The following is a 24,365-nucleotide window of genomic DNA, read 5'->3' as shown; positions in this document are numbered from 1 at the left end:
TTGGCTGGTAATTTCTTAGCTTGGTTACAAGCCCATTTCTCTTTTTGTATAATTGCACACTTTTGGGATGAAACTAACCCTTTCTAAATTTCTTTGAATTACTTCACATCGCCAATCAACCTTGCTATGCAAAAGAGCTAAGGTTTCAGCGCAGCGGATTGGCTGGAATATCTTGAGAGGCGATTCCGATTGGCTGAGCTTCTTGTCGGGGCGAGGCGCGCGCCGCGCTATCAGCATTCCTCGCGCGCAGCGGTCTGTCGTTCCGAGATGCCGAACGGAGCGCAGGGCGCCATAGAGAGCAGGAGCACGCGCACCGATATTTCTGGTAAATTTATTCTCTGGGTGTTTTTTTGTATCCCTGTGATGACTTAAACACACTTTCTGCAGATGATTGCCTGCCGTGTAGTGGAGCTTCATCGCATCTTGTAATGACCCGTTGTAAAATAAGCTGAGACTTAAAGCCGAATACCTGTAGAGAGGAGGACTCGGTGACTCGCTCGGGTCATCTTCATATATCTTTGCTTTGGTTTGGTTCTGATGATGAAACGTGCGCAAATGAGTGCTAGTGATTTGTTCAGTGGTTTATCGTGGCTTGCATGGTTAATGAAAGCGTTATAAGCGCCGTAGTTTGCTTTAAATACGACTTTGACGGCTTTCTGTTAAAACGGAGTTGCACAGGATCCTGGACACATTTAAGATCGGACATGTATTTCTCTCTCATCAACTTTGTTGACTGGATTTGTCAGTGACATATGCTTGATTTCCTGGCTCATTTAAAGTGCATAAATCTGGGTGTCATCCCAGTGGCCATAAGCCACGGTCTTTAACCGTATGGGCGCTAAGAACAGCAGGAATAAGGTAGGAAAGGTGCTGCGTTAGAAATAGAGGAGAAAGAATTGCTCACTCACGCATGATATTGTAGAATGGAAGCTGAAAATTAGACTTTTAGATTCGTCTTGTCGGGTTCACAAGTCACCTTGAGCCAGACTGGAATAAGAGGACTATCATTCATTAAAAAAAAAAAAAAAAAAAAAGCTCAAGTTTATTTCCAAGCAAACCATTGTAGTTTTCAATGATGTACCTGTATTTATAAATATGTCCTGCATTTTCATGTGTGAACTTTATTGCATTTGAGTGTGAGTTGTGGGATTTTCCTACTGAAGACTTTAACCAGTCCAGTGAGTTTTCTTCATTCAGTTGTATCTCATCTATCCTGAATGAAGGGCATCACACAGTGCCTTTTCTCTGCAAACCTCACAGCTTACATCCATAAGTCTTTAGCTTGAGTTTCCATCATAAGAACTTCAACTAGTGCCAACATTGTGTTGACTGATTTGTTCAAAGCTTGCTGAGTGCCATTGCGTAGCTTGTTCTAGATTACGAAATTGATAAATCAGATATCAATCTGAAGCCTATTCGCCTGGCTGTTGGCTATGTTTGCATGCAGTCTAATTATCTGACTGATGGCTCAAATCAGAATGGAAAACCTTCACTCCGGTAGTAGTAGTAGAGTAAAACACAGGGTAATAGAAATGGCATTGCTATTAGATTGGCCAAGGTGGATAAACACATGAACATTTTGAATATATTGTCAAAGACTTTGGATTTGGACTGCTGGCCAAATAAAAAATAAATAAAGAAAACCAAAACAATCCCCACCCCTCCAGGTGAGATCATGGTGATGTTGAATGGGAATCCAAATTATATTTCTTAAGCAGAATAATATAGAGCATAAAAATCTTCTCGATCTGTTTAATTAATACACTTGATGGACGTTTTTCAAAACCTGACAAAATAGCTTGTTAAAGGTGATGAAATCTCTGCTAAAATGCTGAACTGAGATTTTGCAGCATGTTATATTCTGACAGAACTAGGATGACTCTAAGTGTGCTTTACATGCAATTAAATTTCTTATTGCAGATTACATGCAGTATGCATATGAGCAGCAAATTTACATATCTCCCTATCTGGATTAGTGTTTGAAATTCAAACACTTCTCATGAAGACCTCTGGACCTACTGAAAAGTCCATTTTGTATGCAGGTTGTCTGGATTTTCTAGATTCGTGAATCATTTTAAAAGTATTGTGATTTGTTTTCAATTTGAAATGCTTGTTATAAACACACCACAATGGATTTGGTGGAAAGACAAACAGCTCGTCTGTGTGTTTAACATCTTCCTGCTGCTGCACAGAGACAAATGTGTGTCCTGAAATACCTGGCGTGAAATCTGTAAACATTTTAAGGTTTGACGTGGAAATATGCCAGACAGATGTTTGGTCTCTGATATGCCAGCGAGAGGATGTCACTCTTATTCCTCTAGATGTACATACGGTATGAAGGCAAATGTGTGAACAGTGTTTGCATTGCCACATGCATGACAAGTATAAACTCGGGCTAAAAGGGCACAAATTATAGTGGTGAAGGAAACATGGTGTTTGGGAGTGGGAGGTCTCCAATTCCCTCCATGGACATGAGTACACAGCTTCTTGTTTACAGCAGTGTTTTTATGGTCAAGTCAAGAAGTATGTACGGCTAGTCATTATTTTGACCAGCAAAATGGAAGACAAGGATTAACAACAAGGCTGCGTGAAAGATTGAAACATCCAAACAACAAAGATGAAGAAAAATGATACAAGAAAATGATGCAATAAATAGATGAAAGCAAAGAGCACACAGACAGCTGTATGATCGTCTTCTTTTTCTTCAAAATTAACATTGAAAAACCATTGTGCTACACAAGCATGGAAACCAAACATTATGGTGATATATTATGGATTTTGAGCGAAGAAATGTGATAATGATTTATTTTAATAATAGCTGGCATGGAAAACATGTACTAAGCTAAATATTAAAGCTATGTTTTACTTGGTTCTTTATTTGTGCATCAATCATTTAGAAAATCAACCACACTGGCCTTCACTGGCTGTGTAAAACATGTAGAGTATTTCAGCTTCATTGCTCAGTAGTTCATCTGGCTCCTAATAGCACAATGCATTACACGGAATTGAGTCACTGAATCAGATTTGAGACTAATGTACTCAGGATGGGGTTTGGGCATGGGGTAGGGATATATAGGTGGACAAGTATGGGAACTTGACAGGACATCTGAATACCACAGTGGAGAAAGTACACTCTTATAATTATGAAAGCAGACTGAAGAACCTCAATGAACCTGATATTCACAAATGTTTTAGATGCACAGTGGCAAATATGGTTCTCTCTACATTTTTGGAAAGATAAGGCCAGTACTTTTGCTTACATCAAAAGATGTATATGAGATTATGGATAGGAATTTCCGCATTCATTTTCTGATATTTACATGTAGATGCACCAGAACCAGCAGGTTTTAGGGCCAGTTTTTTTTCCTTCAACCATAAATCTACTGAACTCTACACTACACCGCTAGGACACTCATGTCTTACTACACTTACCACTTTACAGTTCTGCTCCACCCTGTACATTCTGTTAATATAATATTTTTCACTGTTATACATTCTGTTATAATATAATATTTTCTCACTGTGTAATATAATTAATGTACATATTGTCCATTTCATAGATTACACCTATTTTTTTTAAAATCTATCTCTCTATCTATTTATATACATTTATATATACTATATACCATCTGTATATTCATTGTATATTATCTGTTACTGTTGTACATACATTGTACATAATGCACACATTTTTAGCACAATTATAATTATACCTGTCACTTTATCTGCTGTAAATACTACCTGCACATACTTTTCAATGCACACTCTAACATAGCCTTATTTATCGATGTACATATTTGCATATTTATCTGCACTTGTTCATTTGCACAATTTTTACTGTTTGCACTTCTGGTAGATGCTAAACAGCATTTCGTTGGTATGTACCTGTACTTTGCAATGACAATAAAGTTCTATCTATCTATCTATCAAAAAAAAAATGAACCCAATTTTTAGGTGACGTATTGGAACAGATAGACCTAAAATAGATAACACAATATTTTGTTACGTATAACCCACTGACCTGGGTTGCTTTTCTCTTTTCTGATGCTTTCCCAGACTCGTACTGTAGCTTCTTTCAGTGTTTCTCTCTTCAGTCCACTTTACTCACGGATTAGTTGCGTTAAGGTCTGCTGATTGACTTGGCCAGTCTGAAACCTTCCACTTTTTTTCCCCCTGATGAAGTCATTTGTTGTGTTGGCATTGTGTTTTGGGTCATTGTCTTGCTGCATGATGAAGCTCCTCTCAATTAAAATGGATGCATTTCTCTGTAAATTGGCAGACAGAATGTTTCTGTAGACTTCTTCTGAATTCATTCTGCTGCTTTCAGAAGTTACATCATCAATACAGATTAGTGAGTCTGTTCCAGGGGCAGCCATGCAAGCCCAAGCCTTGACACTACCACCACAATGCTAGACTGATGAGCTTGTATGTCTTGCCTCATGTTTTTGCTCACACCTTTTCTTTTTTTTTTAAGAGCAAATGCAGTTTTTAATGCGAAACCTATGCATTTATTTATTCATTGTATAAACATTTAACCTAAAAAGACACTCATATAGTTTTGATTCCTTGAAATGAATTGGTTCAAACAATAGGTGTCTTGTTCCAAGTTGTCTAACGCATCTAGATGTAAAAATCAGGAGATTTAAAACTGAAATTCTCATCTGCTGATTTCTAACTCAGATGTGTTCAGTGTGTAGCAAAAACAAAAGGATTGACTTTGCCCTTCTAAGACATTCAGTGGGGACTGGGCTTTTGTATTTTTTCAACGTTTGTGAACACATACTATATAGTCATACATCAAGAAATATTTGAGAATTGTGTTTTCTGCCTTTATGTGCAATGAGACTGTTCTGATTCCATATATTGTGGCTCTGGTTCATTTCCCGCTGACTTTATCACTTTCTTACCATTTTACACACAATGAGATGTTTTCTCCTAAATTGTCTGGCAAATGCTCTACTGCTGTTGGCACTGGGTTTATGGGCAAGTGGCATTTCTTTTAAAATGGGCTATTTAGGTCATGCTGAAATTTTTAAAGGCTTACAGCATAAAATATATTAAATGAAAGGACTTACTCAACTATAATTGTGAAGTGCATTTTTATTTATTTTTTTAAAAAAATAGTATCGATTTATCAAACAACATTTATGTAATGTTGGTTGAAATGCTTAACCATGCATATTGGTTTATTTCATTTTTTAAGGCGAATGTACCAGGGCGGGGAAACATTACTGAACACAATACTGACCACTGCATTGTCCTTGTTTTAGAATATCAAAGAGGAATATTTGAGATGTGGTCATATGACTACAGTCATATTTAAGAAAAAAATGTTTTTCACTAAAATGTGATTTTATTGTTTATACCCAGTTTAATTAAAACAAGTCTGTATTGATGTAGATTGAATGATGTGAGCATGAACAATCCATGTAGTATTAACATAAACCGATTACACTGTAAAATCTCATGAGGATGCTGTCACTGATGGGAATTCTGACCATAGTATTAAATTTAGCCACTTAAGACATGCATTATAGACTAGCACAGTGGTCTGTTGTAAAATACTAGTGTTGTGGGGTTGATTCTCGGCTCCAGTGTGAGCTCGATGTTTGATTTTATTTGATTTTAAAAATACATGCTCATATCACGTTGTATGTATCTGTGAAGATTCTCACTTATCCAGGTGGACTTCTTTCTAGTGAGGTCGAAACGTTTGAAGAGTGCTCAGATGAGTGGTGAGTAGAAAGAAGTCCAGTTGACATGACTCAACTTCCAGACCTGTTGTATGTACAAAAACTAATTGTGTTAATATTCTTCAATTCACTCGTGTGGAACCGTTTGAATTATGTAACTTTCTTTCAAGGCCGGCTTTATAGTCATTTATCCTGTATTCATTTTTCTTCCAGTGTAACATATTAAAAATGTTCCTTCCTGTGTGTTGATTTGGTTAGATTTGTATCATGCGTTGAAGATCCCTTCTCTTTTCATCTTTTCATGTCCCTCTTTTTCCTAAAACATTTCAGTTCATTATCCATCAGGAAAAAAAAAATCTGTAATCCTTCTCTCGCTGATCCTGCCACATGTTGGTTTCAATTACACTTTCAGCTGGGCGCTCAGCTACCAGCTGCTGTCACAGTGCCAGTCTCTTAACTGTCCTGTGTGGGTCAAAATGACCCAGCTTCTATTTTCTGCAAATGTCAAACATTCTATAGAATAAAACTATATCCATGCTCAATTCCCTCAAAATAATATGATGAAGTATATTTACATTGGTTATGTTCAGAATTTGTTTTATCTTGGATAACATTTTGGAAATTGTGTATTATATGACATAATCGATCATAATATTGATATTATATCGTCATGTCATTCTGCAGTAAAAACTTATAGGGCTTTGCTTATGGGCACATTGATTTATATAAAATGGAATGAAAAATAAGCATGACCCAGTCTTCAAGTACCGGTCAAGAGGGAGAGAGAGAAATGGACAGTGGTTTAAACTTTTCTTGCCATCTCTCTCTGTGAGTTACCTTTCAGCTGCCTCCTTGCTGAGTTTGGAGAAAAGCGTTTTTAAGCTTTGATACAGAATGCTTTTAACAGAGTGTTTTTTTTCCCCTTTCCTTTTCACAAAGCAGGACGTTTTTGTGTAGCTGTGAGAAGCGAGAGCATGCTTTCTCTCACTTTTGCACAGGTGTTTCTGAACTCGGTTACGGATTTTGCTGATGCATTTGAATCAGTTCAGTAAGACTGCTCCGAGAGTAGGACCTTTTGAGTTGTCTCTGCAGGTCTCGGGTGTTTTATGGAACATGGTATTTAGTAGACCGCAATCCTCAGGGGATTCATTTGTTTTTAAGTTAACAAATGCGGTTCTACATTTCCTATTGCCCGGAGCAAGCAATCCATCATTGCTGTTTGAATTCTTTATGTAATCACTCTTAGCTATGGCAGGATGTGTGTGTGTTTGTTAGTCACACAGATGTGTGAACTTCACACACACGCTCGTATGCAGGTAGGAGGGGGTAAATTGTTTTTAATTATACTTCTGAGCCTGGCTTCTTGGTATTGACATTTATTTGGAAAAGCTTAGTCTTGGGGGCGCTTTAATAAAAGCCAGTGGTAATTGATTCTTCTGCATTGACATGCAGTGACATTCTGCCACACCATGAGGTCAATATGAGCATGCTGGCAGTATCGACGTGTGAAATTAATTCCAACGTTGAGCAAGGAATGATTTTGAAAATGAAATCTGGCTCCGTCACCCCTCGCGTGGCACTTCCTGTGCAAGGTTCTTTTTATTTTTTTCTTTTCTTAACTGATTAAACAATCACAAAAGAGCCCTAGCATCGATTGTATAGGTGTCGTAGCAGGAGAAAATGAATATAGCTACTTTTAGGCTTTTAGGACATTAAAGGCATTGCATATCCAAATACTCTGGCCACTTTGTTAGACCCATGGGTCTTTGTCTGGGTTAAATGTGCTCATTACGGTTGACCATCCACCCTCCGTTAATGCGTCGGCTGTTCGCTTATTGTTGTCTCCGCTAAAAGGTATTCATGTGGGTGAACTTCTGGCGGGTGTTAAACAAAGGGCACGAGATAATGATCATCAATCTGACGTTTAAAATCTGCTCCTAATTATGTGTAAATAGGACAGAAGCTACAAAGAATGTCTGTGCCCCTGCTCAATCCCCTGCCCGGTAATGTGTTTGTGAGCTGTTGACATACTGAGCTACATTTTTGTGAGTTTGGAGTATACTATATCGTACATTTATTTTATATCATATTATGAGTTTTTTTTTTTTTCAACAGCGCAGATAATCTTCTAGTTAAGCTTTGGAGGCTTTTTATGCTCCGCTCTGGGCAGACAGGTATATTTCTGGATTGAGGGTAGTAATTGTGTTTATTGAAATGCTTTTTTGTTCCATTCACCGAGCTCACTGGCGTGACTGCTGTGGAGTTCAGTGTTCTGCACCTTCTGGTGAAGTGATTCAGAGAGTGGTGGCTAGTGTAATTGCATCTGAGCAATTCAGCTGCCCTTATCTTTCACTAACCCACACTAAATTCCACAGTGGATCTGAATGTGTGAAAGCCGAGTTACGATGCCAGTAGCACACTCAAACGGTGTGTGTGGGTTTCCCCCCCTTTCTTTCCACTCTCTTTAAGCAAAGCCCTTATCCAATGCAAAGGATTACTTGGCCATTTATGTGAATTAATATTCAGTCAAGCAATTCAGATGAAGTACTTAGATTGCTGAAAGCCGTGTCAGTAACAGTGCACAGCTGGGATAACCGACACCTCGCTGAACAACACGTCAACACAGATCCGGGATGCCTTAGAGAGCGTCAAGCTGTAAACCAGTAAATTGAAGTTTCAATATTAGGCAAACCTCCTGATGTTGTATCTGAACTGAAACATGGATATCAAGCAGCCTAGCGTTTCAAGGTGTTCATTTATGATGTGCGCAGTGGAGAAAGTGTACATTCTGCATGATGCATCTGAGCTTCCGTGTACGAAAGTTGAGGTCCGTCTGGATTACTTACCTGCCATCACCCATTTTTCTGGTGATAAAATCTTTTGTAAGTTGCTATAGAAGTAAAAAAAAAAGTTCAATACAGATGCCATTTATGTGCTTGGTTGCAGCTTTCATCTGCACTCCTGGTGCCATCAACTCGGTGAGAGTATGGCTTCCGGTTGCATGTCATAAAACTGCTACTGGAGGTGTGTGTAAGAGTGTGTGTGTGTGTGTGTGTATGTGTATGGGTGAGTGAGAGAGAGAGGGAAGGGGTGTCTGTGTGAGAGAGAGGGAGATGGAGGAAAAAGAGAGAGAGAGAAAGAGAGAGAGCTGGAGAAAAAGAGAGAGAGGGAGAGGGAGAAATAGGGAGAGAGAGAGAGAGAGAGAGAGAGCACGAGAGAGAGAGAGAGAAAGAAAGAGAGATGGTGTGTGTGTGTGTGTGTGTGTGTGCGCGTGTGAGATGGAGAGAGCGAGACTTGCACCCAGATGGAATCACCCATAGAGTGTTTATTCCTGCATGAACAAATCCACACAGAAGCAGCCTTCAGAGCTCCAGGCTCAGCAGCATTGGGAAAGTTGGGCTTCCTGCCTGTTCATGTGACTATGCTGTTAAATATCACAACTGTGTGCCATGGATCCCTTACAGCTTATAGAAGAAGTTAGAACCGTTCATCAGAGGGCCAAGAACAAAGCTGTGACTCTGTGTCACTGTTGTGCATCAGGAGAAAAATCCCACCTCTGATCAAACCCGGAATATCGCTGCAGGTGAAAGCAGGCTGCCAGACCAAAGTCTTTCTTCTGTCACTGATTTAGTGGCTTGATGCATTAAGTGTGATGAGCAACTTATTTTCCCTGTATGTGACATGAATGGTTGAAATACGGCCAAGCAACGTTGCATCAAGGGCATAGCAGAAATGCAGCTGTGCTTAAAAGCATAAATCAGATAAATAGCACTGAAGCACAGCTCTGATCCTCTCATAAAAGAATAGTTTATTGTTATATAATCAAAGAAAACAGATTAAATTATTTTATAATATTTCTTTTCTTATATCGGTAGAGAGCTCAGGGTCTTCAATCCAAACATATTGCTAAAGTCCATCTGATGGCTTTTTAAATCAAATTTGTGTTCCTTTGGTAATGTTTTGTTAGAGGTTTAAATGTGTGTGTGTGTTGTGTGTGTGTGTGTTTCTGCAAGTGTCTCAACCTTTAGTCTGATCCCCGACTTCAGACATGATGATCAGATGCTGGAGAGATACATAAAACATTTTCTATAATGCAGCCGTATATCATACAAACACGGATGAGAAATGAATACAGGGGAAGAGCAGTTCAGTAAATTATAGCCTTTGTGAATGATTTTGTTCTGCTTTTGTGAGTTTCACTATTTAGCGTGCAGTCTACAGGAAATCTGTTATTCAAACAAGCTGTGATCCCACATAATTTACCACTTGCATTCACACCACCAAGACTTTTATAACTTTCTGAAGGAAGTTGGAGTGACGTGAGCTAGATCATAACCAGTGCATCTGGCCATCTCACACATACAAGCACATGCTGCGAACTTCTTCCCGATGCTCCTAGTAGGATTTAGAGATTTTATATTTGCTTTTGTTCTTGCTTTGGTTGTTCACTTCATGTTGAGCGTCTTCGAAAGATGTGATGTGTAATAATGTGAAAATTATTACAGTTCATTTGTAAAAATCAGAGTCTTCCTAACTCCTCAACCTCAGGCTGTAATTTTCTTTAGCACTCTGACCCCAGGGCAGAGGCTGAACAGTTTTGAATGCAAGGTGAAATCTTATTGGCTTTCCAGCTGGGTGTGATTTGGGTGAAATTCTAAATATACGCATTCGACAGCATCAGGTCATGACCCTCATGCAGAACATGGATGACCGCAAAAGTGCAAATTTATCATTAGCTGTTTAAATCAATGTTTTTGACTCTTGTTAAAGAGGAGAGTGAGCTGCATGTAGCTCCTCACTAATCGCTCAAGCACACGTCAGTTATAAGTAGTCTGAGGCAGCTGAAAGAAATGTCCATAGTTGTGCTGCTTGAAAAATGTGTTGCTAGTGGATTGCTATGACCTGTTATACGTATGGGAAAATCATGAATTAACACGTTGTAATTACTAGATCAGTCCATGTTACAGTTTTAAAAGCAGCATTACTGTATTCTAGTCAGCTGTCATTTTGGTGGGTGATGGACGGTCATGGTCATATACGCTACTGTTGTGTTGCACCGAACATTAGCAGCTTCCGTGACAGGCTGGCATGAACCGAGTACAAATGTCAACTTCTTTACATTTGTAAGCTAGCAACCAAACTCGTAGGGTGATAATTAAGTACTAATAGACGAGATTATTTTACCAGCTGCGTTCGGATGTTCTGTGTTTTTAAAGGAAGATATGCAAGTATATGAACGCTCCTCATTGTGCCTGGATCTCCAGTGTCACCTATGTGTAGGGATGTTCTGTAGCTTTATCAAAAAACGTGAGCGAACGTAACCAACAACAATCATAAACAACTTAGTCTTATGTTTCATAACTTTGAATCATGCTGACTTGCTCAAAGGTAAAGTGCTGTTTTTATGATAATAACACCATTATATTTCCTCACAGAAGCTCAAGCAAAAGGCATTAGCAGCAATTTAACATACAGTATGTGATCATTACAAGCCTATATCACTAATATACCTGGTTGTAAACAGCACAACAAACAGCTACTTGATCCTTGAACTTTTCCTTGTTCTAGACAGCCTTGAATAATATGAATGAACAGATAAAAATAAATGTACGGTTGTTATCACTGAAGTCCATGTCAGGCTGTGAGTCATATTCCAGTGTTTCTGCTGTTTGCGCACATTTAAGTCAGTTCATTGGCCAGCACAGAACCTTCTCCAGCTTCCAGCTTACACTTCTGTAACTGTAGCGTTAGTCTGTTGGCTCAGATGGCGAGCAAAATTTATTGAGATGTTAATTGAGATTGAATTTGATATTGAACCGGAGATCAATTTCTACATGTCTTTTGCATGGTTTATTGAGAGATGATCACACTTCTTGTGGTCCAGTGACAGGATCAGACGCAGTCATTACTTTGGCCCGAGTTAACTCTTAGTGCCTGTCCCAAGCCTGGATAAAATGGTAGGGCTGTGTCAGGAAGGGTTTCCGCCGTAAAACTTGTGCCAAATTAAAATACGTGGACCAAATGATCTGCTGCGGTGATCCAGAACATAGAACAGCCGAAACAACAACAACATTGATATATGATCACAAATAAATGAGTGGAGGCAATTAACTTTTAAATAATATACACCCTCAGCGCACCTGTAAACCTACTCATTCATGCATTTATCTAATCAGCCAATCATGTAGCATCAGTGCAGTGCATAAAATCATGCAGATACCGGCCAGCCACTTTGGGTAATGTTCACATCAACCATCAGAATGAGGGGGAAACGTAGTCTCAGTGATTTTATTGGTGCCGTGGTTGTTGGTGCCGGATGGGCTGCTTTTAGTATTTCTATAACTGCCGATCTCCTGGGATTTTCACTCATGACAGCCTCTAGAATTCATTTTAATGTATAAAAATGAAACAAAGTGAGTGACAGATCTGCTGACAGAAAGTCTACAGTCACCCAGATCAACCACTCTGTACAAATGTGGTGAGCAGAGAAGTACCTCAGAATACTCAACACTCTGAATCTTGAGGCAGATATAAGACCTTCAGGTTCCTCTTCTGTCAGCCAAGGAGAAAATGCTGAGGCTGCAGTGAGCACAGACTCACCAAAACTGGACATTTTCATGTTCAGTTCTGATGAATTTCTATTTCTGCTTAGATACACAGATGACATGGTCAGAATTTGGTATAAAACATTAATCCATGGACCCAACCTGCTTTAAGTCAGTTAAGTAGTTCTGGCTGGTGGAGGTAGCGTGAGGAACGTTTTCTTTGAACACTATGGCTTAATAACAATCATTGACTGGTTGAATGCTACAGTCTATTTGACTGTTGTTGCTGACCAGCTTACCGCATGATGGTACACCATGTCACAAAGCTAAAGTCGTCTCAAACTGCTTCTCGAACATGACAGTGAGTTCAGTGTTCTTTGGTGGCCTTCCCAGTCACCGGATTTGAATCCAGTAGACAGCCTTTGGGATGTGGTAGTACAAGAGATGTGCAGCATGAAAGTTCACCTAAAAAATCTGCAGTTGTCATCATGTCAGTCATGTCAACATGAACCAGAATCTCAAAGGAATGCTTCCAACATCTTGTGGAATCCATACCATGAAGAATTGAGGCTGACAGATGTGTTTGTAATACCCAGGTGTCTGTCACACTTAATAACTATATACTTTTTTCAGTATTGATTATTAATTCTTATATTATTTAAACGGTTGGTTTTATGTGCTACAGTCAATTGCCCCACATTCAGCTTTGTTGTTTCTAATCCTTCACTATAAATACACCGAGTGAAATAATGGACTTTTACTGGCATTGATTAAGGTCAGAATAGCATTGTAGCGGCGTGTGGCACACCAGCGGGAGGGCTGCAAATGAAATGACCCTAAAGTGATCCGAATTCTGCCTGCCTCTCGAGCGCGGGTTTTATTTTATTTACTTATTGGCTGTTTCCCATACTCCAATATCTCATCAGAGGGGAAAGGCACAATCAGTGCACTTGGAGATGTAGGAGGCAGGCTGGTTACAAGATGGAAAACAAATTCCGTGCCAGGTTTGGTCTTCATAACTGACACTTCGCCGCTCTGATATTGAGCACTGCAATTTATTAGTGGCAAGAGCCAGAGCACTCTTAGTATAAATGCAATAACCCACAGAGTCCTGAAACGATCCAGAGAATTTTCTTAAGGAGACATTAGCAATTAGACCAGACTCTAGAGGATACACCCCAAGAACCAGTTTTCTTGTCATCGTGTGCCGATAGGCTGCTCTTGTGGGAAGCTGACTTTATTTGCAGTGGAGAAAAAGTAAAGGCCATCAGAGCCTCGTTATAAAGACTTGATCAGTTTACAAGCACAAGGTAGAGGAATTGTTTCAAAGAGAGGAATTATTTAAAGTCTGATATCGATTTTGCTTGTAGATCATTTTCAGATAGATATCTATATGTATATGATTAAGGGAAAATATTGTCAGTAAGTTAACATTAATGCATTTGCAGCATTTTGGCAGACACCTATATCCATTGTGATTGCCATGGCTTACCCTTTTTATCTGGTTAACTGAGCGGTTAAGGATTAAGGGCCTTGCTCAAGGGCCTAGCAATCACTAGTCTAACTTCTTAACCACTGAGCTGCCACTAATGCGACATCCAAATATTGTGATCTAGGCTTGTACACTAAAACATGCCCTCAGTATGATATTTTTTAATATTTATTTTTTGTTAATATCAAGTGTTATACAACAGTTAGTTTCAATTCACTAGTTTGACTGGTGGAGCAGCGTTCCCCAAGAGTGCTTACATTCCTATATAACAGCGGTGGGATGTTTCACTGTGTGTATAACTTGTCTGTGTTTGCAACATAAAATTCTGCTTCCTAGTCCAAACCTGTTGGCACTGTAGTGTTAGTGACCTCATCATTAGGAATTTTTAGCAGTAAAACTTTTGACTTAATTCTGAAAGATGTTCTGAAGGAAGAATCAGTTTTACTAGAAGCGCCTTCAACAGGAACGTACAAATCAATGGGAGTTAGCTAGTTGACATGGTATAAAGTGAGGGTGGCTTCTTCAGGATCTGTTTTCACTTTAAATATTACATAAACAAGATTTAGCAAAATCGTGTCCAAAATGTTACACCATATTCATTTCTTGTCTAAAGATCTGTTGTAGGAAAGTAATATCCCACACTCCCAATCATGCCGTTATACTGTATATTGGCACATCAAATACTTGATTAGCTACAGCACTGATCCTGTGGGCTTGTCCTTACAGCTGAATCACAGCTGTACTGATATGCAGTATAACTCTCTCTTGTTTGTGCAATATTGCTTAATTCTGCTGTGATGACAGTATGAGCTCATAGTAGGTGATTTAACTGTGTGGTAATAAATCGCTCATAAATTACTCCTTTATCCAGGTCTTATCTGAATCGAATGTAAGTATATTCAAATCCGAATATTACTGTAGAAAGATGATATTGCTGTAAACTGAAAGAGAAAGGGGCAGAGAGGAAAGGTGGTGTGCTGAGCAAAATGTGGATGGAAATGCATTCTTCTTCTTCTTCTTCTTCTTATTATTATTATTGTTGTTGTTGTTATGGAAACAAAGAAGAAGCCTGCAAAAAGGTAACTGTCTATCAACCATAACAGAAACACCACATATAAAAATGACCTTCATGCTACTAAATCACCTTAATAAACAGGTACATTATATCGGGTTATTTTCCAAGTGGGTAGTGTGGGGAAAAAACTGGAAAATTATTTGTTGCAAATGCAAACATTTTGTCAATTTATGGTCGAGTACATCAAACATAAACAAACAGCAAGAAAGTAACAATGGTCTCAAGTCGAGGCTCACTGACGATGACTTCAACCCATCTGCTGCCATCTGCTAGATATATGATGGATGACTCAAAAGGTATTGGCAGCCATCTTTTGGAACTTGGTAGATTTTGCAGGATTGTATAGCAGTCAACATATTTGAGGTGGTTTTATAAAACGGTGTGTGCCCAGCGGTGCATTTCTGAATATAGTCCTATGGTTACCCCTATACCTACTGCTGAAATTATTCAAGAGTGCTTTAATGCACACCAGGGTAAAGTCAAGAGCCTCTCAAATCATCAGATTTAAACATCACTGAGTCTATATGGGATGTTCTCTAGTGCAGACTGCAAAGTAAATAACCACCGCCACCATTATCCCTCAAATAACTGTAAGGTTTTTTTTCCTGATGAATGGTCCTGCAGTTCACCACAAACCATTCAGAAGATGCATTCCTGCATTAAAGCTGCTCTGGAGGTAACAGGTCCAAACTACAGATTTGAATGTACTCATGGGAATCACATCGCAACCATAATGAAGGAAGAAAACGACTAGAATGAGTGTCGCATTTTGAAACTACCTGAGTTTATGTAGTATGGTGAAAAAAAGATATGAATAGTTTTCATAATAGCCTTTAATAATAAATAAATAAATGAATACAAATAAAGTAACTGCTTAAACTGGAAGCATGACCAAGGCTGAATGCTGTACAATGCTGTTTCTTGTCCTTGGCTTTAAAGCTTCTCTTGTACAAGCTGCAGGTAGCGAGAATACTGTACTGCATGAGCCTGAAGGAGCTCGGTGTAAAGCTCTTTTAGTTCACAAACCATTTTTCATTTTTGTACATTGGATGACATTGTCGTGCGTGTGTCAAATATAGGGTACATCATTATTTGGCCCCAAATTAATTTGAAATGTTCAGTATGTGACTCCCGGTTGTGTTTGACAGTAACGATTTATTTGGCTGATGTCGGGTAATTACATGCTGCTGTTCAGAAAACATGCAAGCCACTGCACTTGTATTTCATTAATTAAAGCCTTTTGTTTTTGTAGGTACAGATAAATTAGTAGCACTTTTTTTCCCTTGGATTGATGACACAATCAGCATAATAGTGCATTTAGTATGATATATATGATATTTTGACAACAGTCATTTATGGCATTTCGGATTATGATTTTATTTATTTATTTATTTATTTATTAATTAATTAATTAAATTCTTATTCTTTTATTGGTGCATAGATCAACAGTGTGACTGAAGGAGAACAGCACAAATATTTAAGCTCTATAAAGGACAAAGTGCATTCATTTTGCAGATAGTAAATGCCAGTGGATGTGCAATTTAGTTCATAAGATTACAATCAGGATGCTAATGTTTATGTAAAAACATGAATGTATTCATATTCATACAACATTAAAATAGATAAATAGTCAATGCAGTAACAGCACATACTGGAGTGTTTTATTTCTTACATATGTGACTGATTTCTTATGTTTTACAGTAGTTTGAAAAACCAGTTCTTCATTGAACACGTTGTACTTTTAATTCATAGTTGCATTTAATTATTTTGTGGAACGTCCACAGCAATAAACAGACATTTTCTTACAAACCTCTCTTTCTCTCTCTCTCTCTCTCTCTCTCTCTCTCTCTCTCTCTCTCTCCTTTTCCTAATTAGAGTTATTAAGATCATAAAATACAGCTAGTTGTGTTGCTATGAAACCAGAAAATGTTAAATGTCTTCATACAGAAAGATTCAACCCACCCAGGATTATAATTTATCTTAATAACATTATCTATTTTTATTCATTTATTATTAGCTTTAGATTTTGTGGAGTATCTGTCATAAAGGTCCTTGTAACTCAGTTACTATGGATACATTACACACATTTTAATATAAATATTTGATTTTATTATTGTCAGAGCTGCTGTTATAGAAAATGAACCCCCACCTTCTGACCAGTCAGAACACCAATCAATAGTGCTGTGGTATGAAATGCTAATAATGAATTGTTTAGGAGTGAATTGTACGATGTACAGTAGTGATAAGAGAGTTGACGGAGGAAAGAAGAAAAGAAAAGACTGGGAAGTCGATGAGGGTAGAGGAGATGGGGGGGGTGTTCTTATTTACTCAGGTTAAGCATGTTGGAAAAGGCTGTTGTTGTGAAGTGCTGTCTTGGTGTGAATCATGTACATGATTACATGGCTCTCTAGTAATTTACAGACCACATGTCCTTGCTGTGGTTTTTCTTTTAATGAGAAGTGGAGGAGGGGAAACAGTCTTTAATGAAGGATGTGTGAACAAAGATGAACCAGCAGTCGGCGAAATCCATCGAGTTTCTTCACTTGTAGCATGAAGAACGTCTTCTCTTGTGCCTTCTAGACGCAATTACCAATTCCCAATTGGCAATAGCGGAGTAAAAGCATCTGAATGCCTCGATGGCAGTCATCATTGATTGCTAAAGGTTGATGGGATGATTTGGCCTTTGTAGAAGTCTCGAGGGGGTTCCTCACACCATGCTACAGATTTTGCTGCTTTCTCTGGGTAATTATACTTCATTATTGTCTTCGAGGCCCACTATGGTGGTATCATTTAAAAAAGGGGTGTTTAATGGAGATGCAATAAGTCAAGCAGAGTGTAGAAGTCAGTATATAGTGCCTCCTGTCTCTGGTTAAAGATTGTAGCCTGCTGTGAAAAGTTAAATTCTGATATTTTGGAGTGAATGGAGAGTAGAGGATAAGGGTAACATAAATGACATCTTTTCGAACTATGTTGGATCAGGGAGCAAAGGTCTGTTGGATTTTTTTTTTTTATGTTATTTTGGGACAATTAAGGTTTAATGCATGGAGTTCTTGTATTGTTGTCTAAGAAATCATTAATGATTTGTTGTAAATGGTTGAATATGCTTGGGACAGTTGATTGGCACAGTGTTAATATGTACCTGGTGAGACTTTTCAAACAATTTGTGTTTTGCTGATTTAACAAACTTGGACTTTAATGAGGGAGGTGCAGGTGGTGCTCCAGTATTAGTTGAAGGTCTGGGTGTTTTGGCTTTGGAACTGTTTGGATAATATAATACTTGGATAATTTCACTAAATTATTTTAAGCGATGAGTAATTCAGTAAGTCTGATCTGGAAGCACATGAACTCATACGTCCTATCCAATAAGTGCATGGACAGATGGGGTGTCTTTGACTCCTGTTGTTGCAGTAATGGCTTTTGGTCATAAAATGTCCGTATATTATGCCCTTAAAAGCTCTTTTTTCAATTGTCTTCCACCTGCACTGTTAAATTTGTGCTTGGAAATCTTTGCTTGTCTGAGTACAGACACTGTGATCAAATTAAAAACCTTTAGGTAACAACAAGACGCTGATGCAATTTTCAAAACACCAGTGCATTCCTTTTTTTAAACCACATTTGACTTCCTCACCTCATCTATTGAAACTGAAAAGAAGCCACAGTTCAAGTATTTTTTTTTTTTACCATCACACATTGGTGATGTGAAAATGAGATCTGAGCAACCACCAAGCTGTTCTTTACAGATATCCTGATTCCACTAAGGGTTTAAGTGGCTCTAAGAGTAGCGCTAATCTTCAGCATCAACTCATTTCTCTTGGGAGAAGCCACAATGTCTGAAAGAACCCTTAAAAATCAAATAATCCTACCCTTATTATTGCACATAGCCTGCTTTGCGCATGATCCTCCATTTCACACCACACTCTCTACAACTGGCATTAGTTACTAGAGCACTGCTTGAGTAGTTCAACAAAAAGGATCTTTGACACTGTGAAAAAGAATTATTTTAAGGGATTGTGATATTCAAGAACTGCAAGAATATTTGCAGACTAGCTGGCAGAATACCTTTCCTGAAATTAGACAATAGATATTATGAGGATTCGCAAATATGAAAATTATGATGGCCAAGTATCAGGTCCTTGTTGTGGCCTTTTGACTCTTGACATACTTATATATTGGAGGCACCTGAGATGAACTGTTGAATTCATCTGGAGTCATATTCCAAATTAGGTTTGTTGACCAGAATGCCATCCTGTTCTTTTCTCCTGTCGTGTTGGATAAATCGGTCCTGCTCCCTGGAGACTGTAAAATAACAAGCTCTGTGAAAGATGGCAGGCTTTGTCTTTGCACTGGATTGAGCTGATCTGTCCATAAATCTGGGAATTGGAGAGGGAAGGGGGGGGTCTGTGGGGTGTGAGAGACATCAGCAAGACTCTTTTTATTTCGTCTTGTGCTGGAGAGGACTGAACAGAATGGCTCGTTTGTGGCTCTTTCCATCCTGATGCCATATTTTAGTCTTTTGAGTGGGTGTGTACTTTTCTCACTCTTAGATTCTTTCTTTCCACTTCCAAAACACTCTTCACCATAAGACCAGCTCTTAGAGAAAACGAGAGCCTTGTTCTCGTCTCTTTGCATGATTTTGAGATGGTATGCCATTTGCCCATTTTATGTAAGTGTTTTGATCTTTTTGCATCTTCATCATCTTCATTTGTATGACTCACATGTATCAAAGATAGGGTAGATACATTTTTTTTCCTGTTTTTAAAGCATCCAAGTTGAACCATAATCAGACATGAGACAAGTGGCATTATTTTGATTATTTTCAGACTGCAGAGACTTGAAATGCATATAAGGGAGGGCACAAGCAAAATTCAGGAGCTCAGGATGACATGTATTTGTTGTTCTGTATTTTTCCATAGGGACAAATAAAGACTAAATTAAAGACTTAATGTTTAAAGTTCATGTACATTATAAATGACGCATGATTTGAATATTCTTCCAAAGGTTTAAAGGTTAAAGGATTGCATAATTTCTTCACCATCTGCTAGGAAGGTTTCACAAGTCAGCCGTCAGTTGCAACAGTTCTAGGAATAATTAAGTCTGCAGAAATCTGTGGAAGTGAGTGGGGCAGGTTTGATCAGTGACATTCCTTATGTGCAGAGGATGAGTGCTGGATCTCAGTTTGTCATGTAGTTATTTGACTTGCCAAATTACTTTCCAGATGCACTGTCAGGCTATAATGGCACTGCTTCTCGAAGTGATTCTACTGCATAGAGGCCTCTAAGCCCCTCGTTATTTGATGCTCGACTCTGGTTAGCGAGGTTTCGCATGTTCTTCATGTGTCCATGTGGTTTTTACCTCCTGAAACATGCTGGAAGGTGCACTGGCTCCTAGCTTGGATTGCGTGTGGTGCTGGACCGTCCTCACATCCAGGGAGCATTCCTGTCTAGAACCCAGAGTTTTTGGAATAGGCTTTTAAAACCCTGGTGCATTCCTTTAACTACACTGACTGCCTCAGACATGACACACATTAAAAAAGGACTAAGTAAGACTAAAGGTTTTTTTCCCCACTCTTTGGTATAGTTAAAATGAGATGAACCACCAATGAGCTATCCTTTAGAGAAACAGATTCCATTAAAAGTTTAAGTGGCTCTAAGAATTGAGCAATAAACTCATTTACCTTGTATGTGAATGTGGGTCTTGAAAACATGCCAGTAGATGGATTGGCTTCACTAAATTGCTGCTGTGTGTGAGTGTGTGTGTGTGTGTGTGTGTGTGTGTGTGTGTGTGTGTGTGTGTGTGTGTGTGTGTGTGTGTGTGTGTGAGTGTGGACTAATGTCTCATCCCGAGTGTTTTGTTTGCCCATCATTAGAGGGGGCAGTGATACAAAAAATATTATATCATGATACTTAGACATTTCTACGATACACAATATGAGTTATGTTCTATAGAGTTGCTGATAAACTGCCAGCAAGTAAATAACTATTGTCACTTTGCAATTTTCAGTAGATTCAATAAAAGATTTTCACATAAAATCTGCTTCCAATCAGAGCTTATAACGGCTATAAAAAACAGTTATAAATAATTCTGAGACGATCGTCAGTAGTATCACGAATCACTCCTAGATTCTATCTTTTGTCGTAGCAGCCATGATGAGCGATTTAACTGTCTATCAGAAAATGTTTGTGTTTGCAGCTTTAAGAGTAACAAAAATAAATTCTGACGTGTCGCGAAATGTGTGCTTTCTCTTAGCACATTTTGTCCAATATGAACCTCAATACCCTGTCTGACTTTGGAACAGAGCAACAATACATCTTTCTGTGATGCATCTTAGCTTCCCTTGTGAGTTCTTGCCAAACAAATAAACTTGTGCTAGCCTTCCAGGCATTAACTGTTTATGCTGGCAAGGCATGAACTAAAGGCTACTTCACTTTGCAAGAATACAACAACCATCTCTGCCGCCGTTCTATATATTGTTTACATCAACTTAAAAGTTAATATGAGCTTAGTTACCGTGACTAACTTGTGTTTCTGACTCCCTTCTTTTTCCCAAATGTTGAGCTAAGTTGTATGTAAAGTATCTACCTATCTATCTCTGTACGTCCAGGAGGCGTTTAAAACTTGTGGAAAGCCAAGCGAAGCCAACCAAAACAAGTTTATGAATTTTACTAATTTTTTTTTTCAGTCAGCAAAAGCTGTTTTGAAAGAGTCAACCCACAATACAGTAGTCCTCTGTTTATCGTGGGGGTTACGTTCCAAAACCACCTGCGATAAACGAAAATCCACGATACACGGACGCCACCCCCAAATGCTTTTTTTTATTGTTTAAGCTGTAGACTACCCTCCCACACTCTTTAAACACACACAGAAATCATTTGCAAGCATACAGCGAGATGAATTAATAGGGCTTGCAGAAAAACCATAAAAATACAGCGTACACAGAACAAAACCAAACACTCGGGACAGTGACATGCCAAGAACTGCGGTGCTGGAGAATTCTGCTTCCCTTTCCTCAACTGCACGCATAGCCAGCAGCCAATCACAACCGTGATTAAATGAATGGGGCATTCCGATTGGCCAGACTTGTTCCTCCAGCTGTACTGTATTTTGATTTTCAGCATCCCCGCACCACGCTTTCCTAAACAACGCTACATGTTCTTATTAACATTTTACATCATTTTCAATTAATGTGTATATTTTGTAATTAATAATGATATTTTTATTAATAAATTACTTTATTTTAACATAAAAACAAGGTTATTAAGGTTAAAAAGGTTTGCGGATACCGCGATATCCTGGGAAAATCCGCCAAAAAAAAAAAAAAATAGTTATGTTCAAAATAAAAATCAGCAATATAGCGGGGGATTACTGTACTAACGTTGCCTTTAACATGCATTCAAAAGCTACGGGATTTTTTGCGCTTTTTTTTGTTGACGGATTGGTGCCTTGAGTGGTCTGTTCTGGGTGGTCTGTTCTATATTTAGCCCAAGCTTGGTGGCACGACTTCCTGTGAGGAGCCTTGACATGGAATGCTTGGCTTGGGTCAGTTCTTTGTAAGCAGCCATACAGTTTACATACACTTCTTATTGGTAATATTGGTAATATTTTTGGTGGCTGGATCGGATTATCTGCATTTACATTATTTCTTATGGGAAAATTCATTTTGCAATACAAATTCGTATGCCGAGGTTCCACTGTATGTATGTCTGGCCATGCCCCCTCCTTTTTCACAGACTCGCTGTGCTATAGCCTACCTTCTAAAGATACTATTGTCCAGCCTTCTTATGAAAAACAGTATCTCCAAATAGGGAATGCAACATAATCAGTCAGTATATTGATCTTATACTACAATTATGCTTAACCAGTGTTTGAAGCAGTTACTTTTTAAAGATAGATAGATAAATAAATAATTAATTAGTGACTCTCTGCATTCCTACTATTTACAAAGAAGTGGATCATTTTTATCCTGTTTTTTTGCCCCAAATGCCTGAGTGTGTTAAACATGCTGGGCATATCGAAGTCTTCTTGATCTAAGGTCTATTTCCCTTAACAGCCAAGACATTCATAGAGTAATGCGAGTTAAATCAGCTGTTTATTTTCAACCCAGCTCTAGTATTGACTGCGTACCTCAAGTTCTCTCCGCTGTCAGATTGCCTAAATGGTCCACTGCTGATTGAGCCCTCTGTGTCATGTTGGAGGCAATGTGTGTTAACTCAAAACTTCAGTGCACCTGCAAAGAGGCAAAGCAGAGTCACACACATGGGAACAGGCGCCACACACACGGAGAAATGAGAGCATTAATAGGCTCTGTCAAAAGCAATTTACTCTAATGATTCACCTTGCAAAAAATTAATGGCAGAAGTGCATCTGTATGAGTCACACAGCTTTGCTATCCCCAAAGGTAATGAGCACAAGGCTTTGACAGAGGAGTTGGAGTGTTTGTGTTGAGCCTTTGTTTTGCATTTTATTAAGGCTAAACTCCTTTTAGCTCTAATGTCTAGTGAATCCAAACGCAAATCATTTTCATATTTACCTGAAGTATTTTGTACTCAACCAAATACAAGTACAATGAAGCCCGTTCTCTGTTATTGATGTAGACGTGAACTGAAGAAAAACATGTGGATCCAAGTACACCTGAAAATAGCTAGCTGTTCTCTCCCACATACACCTTCACTCAAAAAGCACATCACAATGATTAATTCTCAACTAGCTTTTTGTTACAAAGATAGTTTCTCTATATATTTATTATTATCTTTATTGTGCAAATGCCAGACAGCATATACTGTAGTGCTTGGGATTGGGATATATAACAGTGAAGTGGGCTGCCATACATGAGCTACTTGTTCCTGCATGAAGCAACAGGAGGAGAGCAATTAGTCTTTTAAACGCTTGTGTTTCATTGATGCACATAAACATGCCATTGTGCAGCTCCTAGTATTTTCATTCTGTAGCTTGACACCCCTCAGCTACTTTAAACGAACAGATTAGGAGGATATTAGACAACTTTGCATCATTATTTTCCTCTCCTTTTAGTGTTCAGAAGCTTTCAGAGGGAGCGGATGATGTCTGTTTCAAACAGTTTTGCACACAGTGTTGCTGGCAGCTCTTCGCTATCATGCGACAGCTATCAACAGGACAGGGTGAAGGCTAGCACATGCTTTTTTTTTTCTTGAGACACATGAGCCAGCTACTGCATCTTTGCAAACTGCCACTTGTTTAAAAAGATGCTTGAACATATGGGATGGGGATAGAAGTTATAATATATGACTTCATATTGTGCTGTATGTAAACATTTTTAAACATTATTTAAATATCCTAAGCAACATCATTTATTTATTTTTTTTTTTTATTCTGGCCAATAATAAAATATAGTATAACAAACCTCAAACTATATAGTCTTGAATCTAGCCATGGGGTTCACAGTCCAGTGACTTCTGTGCCGGTCCCAAGCCCGGATAAATAGAGAGGGTTGCATCAGGAAGGGCATCCGGCATCCAAATTTAACCATGCGAATCGTCAGTACTCTGAATTTCATACCAGATCAGTCGAGGCCCGGGTTAACGATG

General features: G+C 38.6%; 1 protein-coding gene across 2 annotated transcripts in view; it reads left to right on the top strand.

The window, feature by feature from the left end:
- Positions 1-230: 230 nt before the first annotated feature.
- Positions 231-24,365, top strand: part of b3galt1b (UDP-Gal:betaGlcNAc beta 1,3-galactosyltransferase, polypeptide 1b) — a 113,650-nt gene continuing 89,515 nt past the window's right edge. The window contains exon 1 of one of the 2 annotated variants that reach the window (XM_058392948.1): positions 231-325. The gene's annotated coding sequence lies outside the window, so the exon portion shown is untranslated. The remainder of the gene's footprint in view (positions 326-24,365) is intronic. The other variant, XM_058392949.1, reaches the window with a different exon arrangement.

Source organism: Hemibagrus wyckioides, linkage group LG06, assembly GCF_019097595.1.
Source record: "Hemibagrus wyckioides isolate EC202008001 linkage group LG06, SWU_Hwy_1.0, whole genome shotgun sequence".
Taxonomy (NCBI): Eukaryota; Metazoa; Chordata; class Actinopteri; order Siluriformes; family Bagridae; genus Hemibagrus; species Hemibagrus wyckioides.
This window is presented reverse-complemented; position numbering and strand designations above follow the sequence as displayed.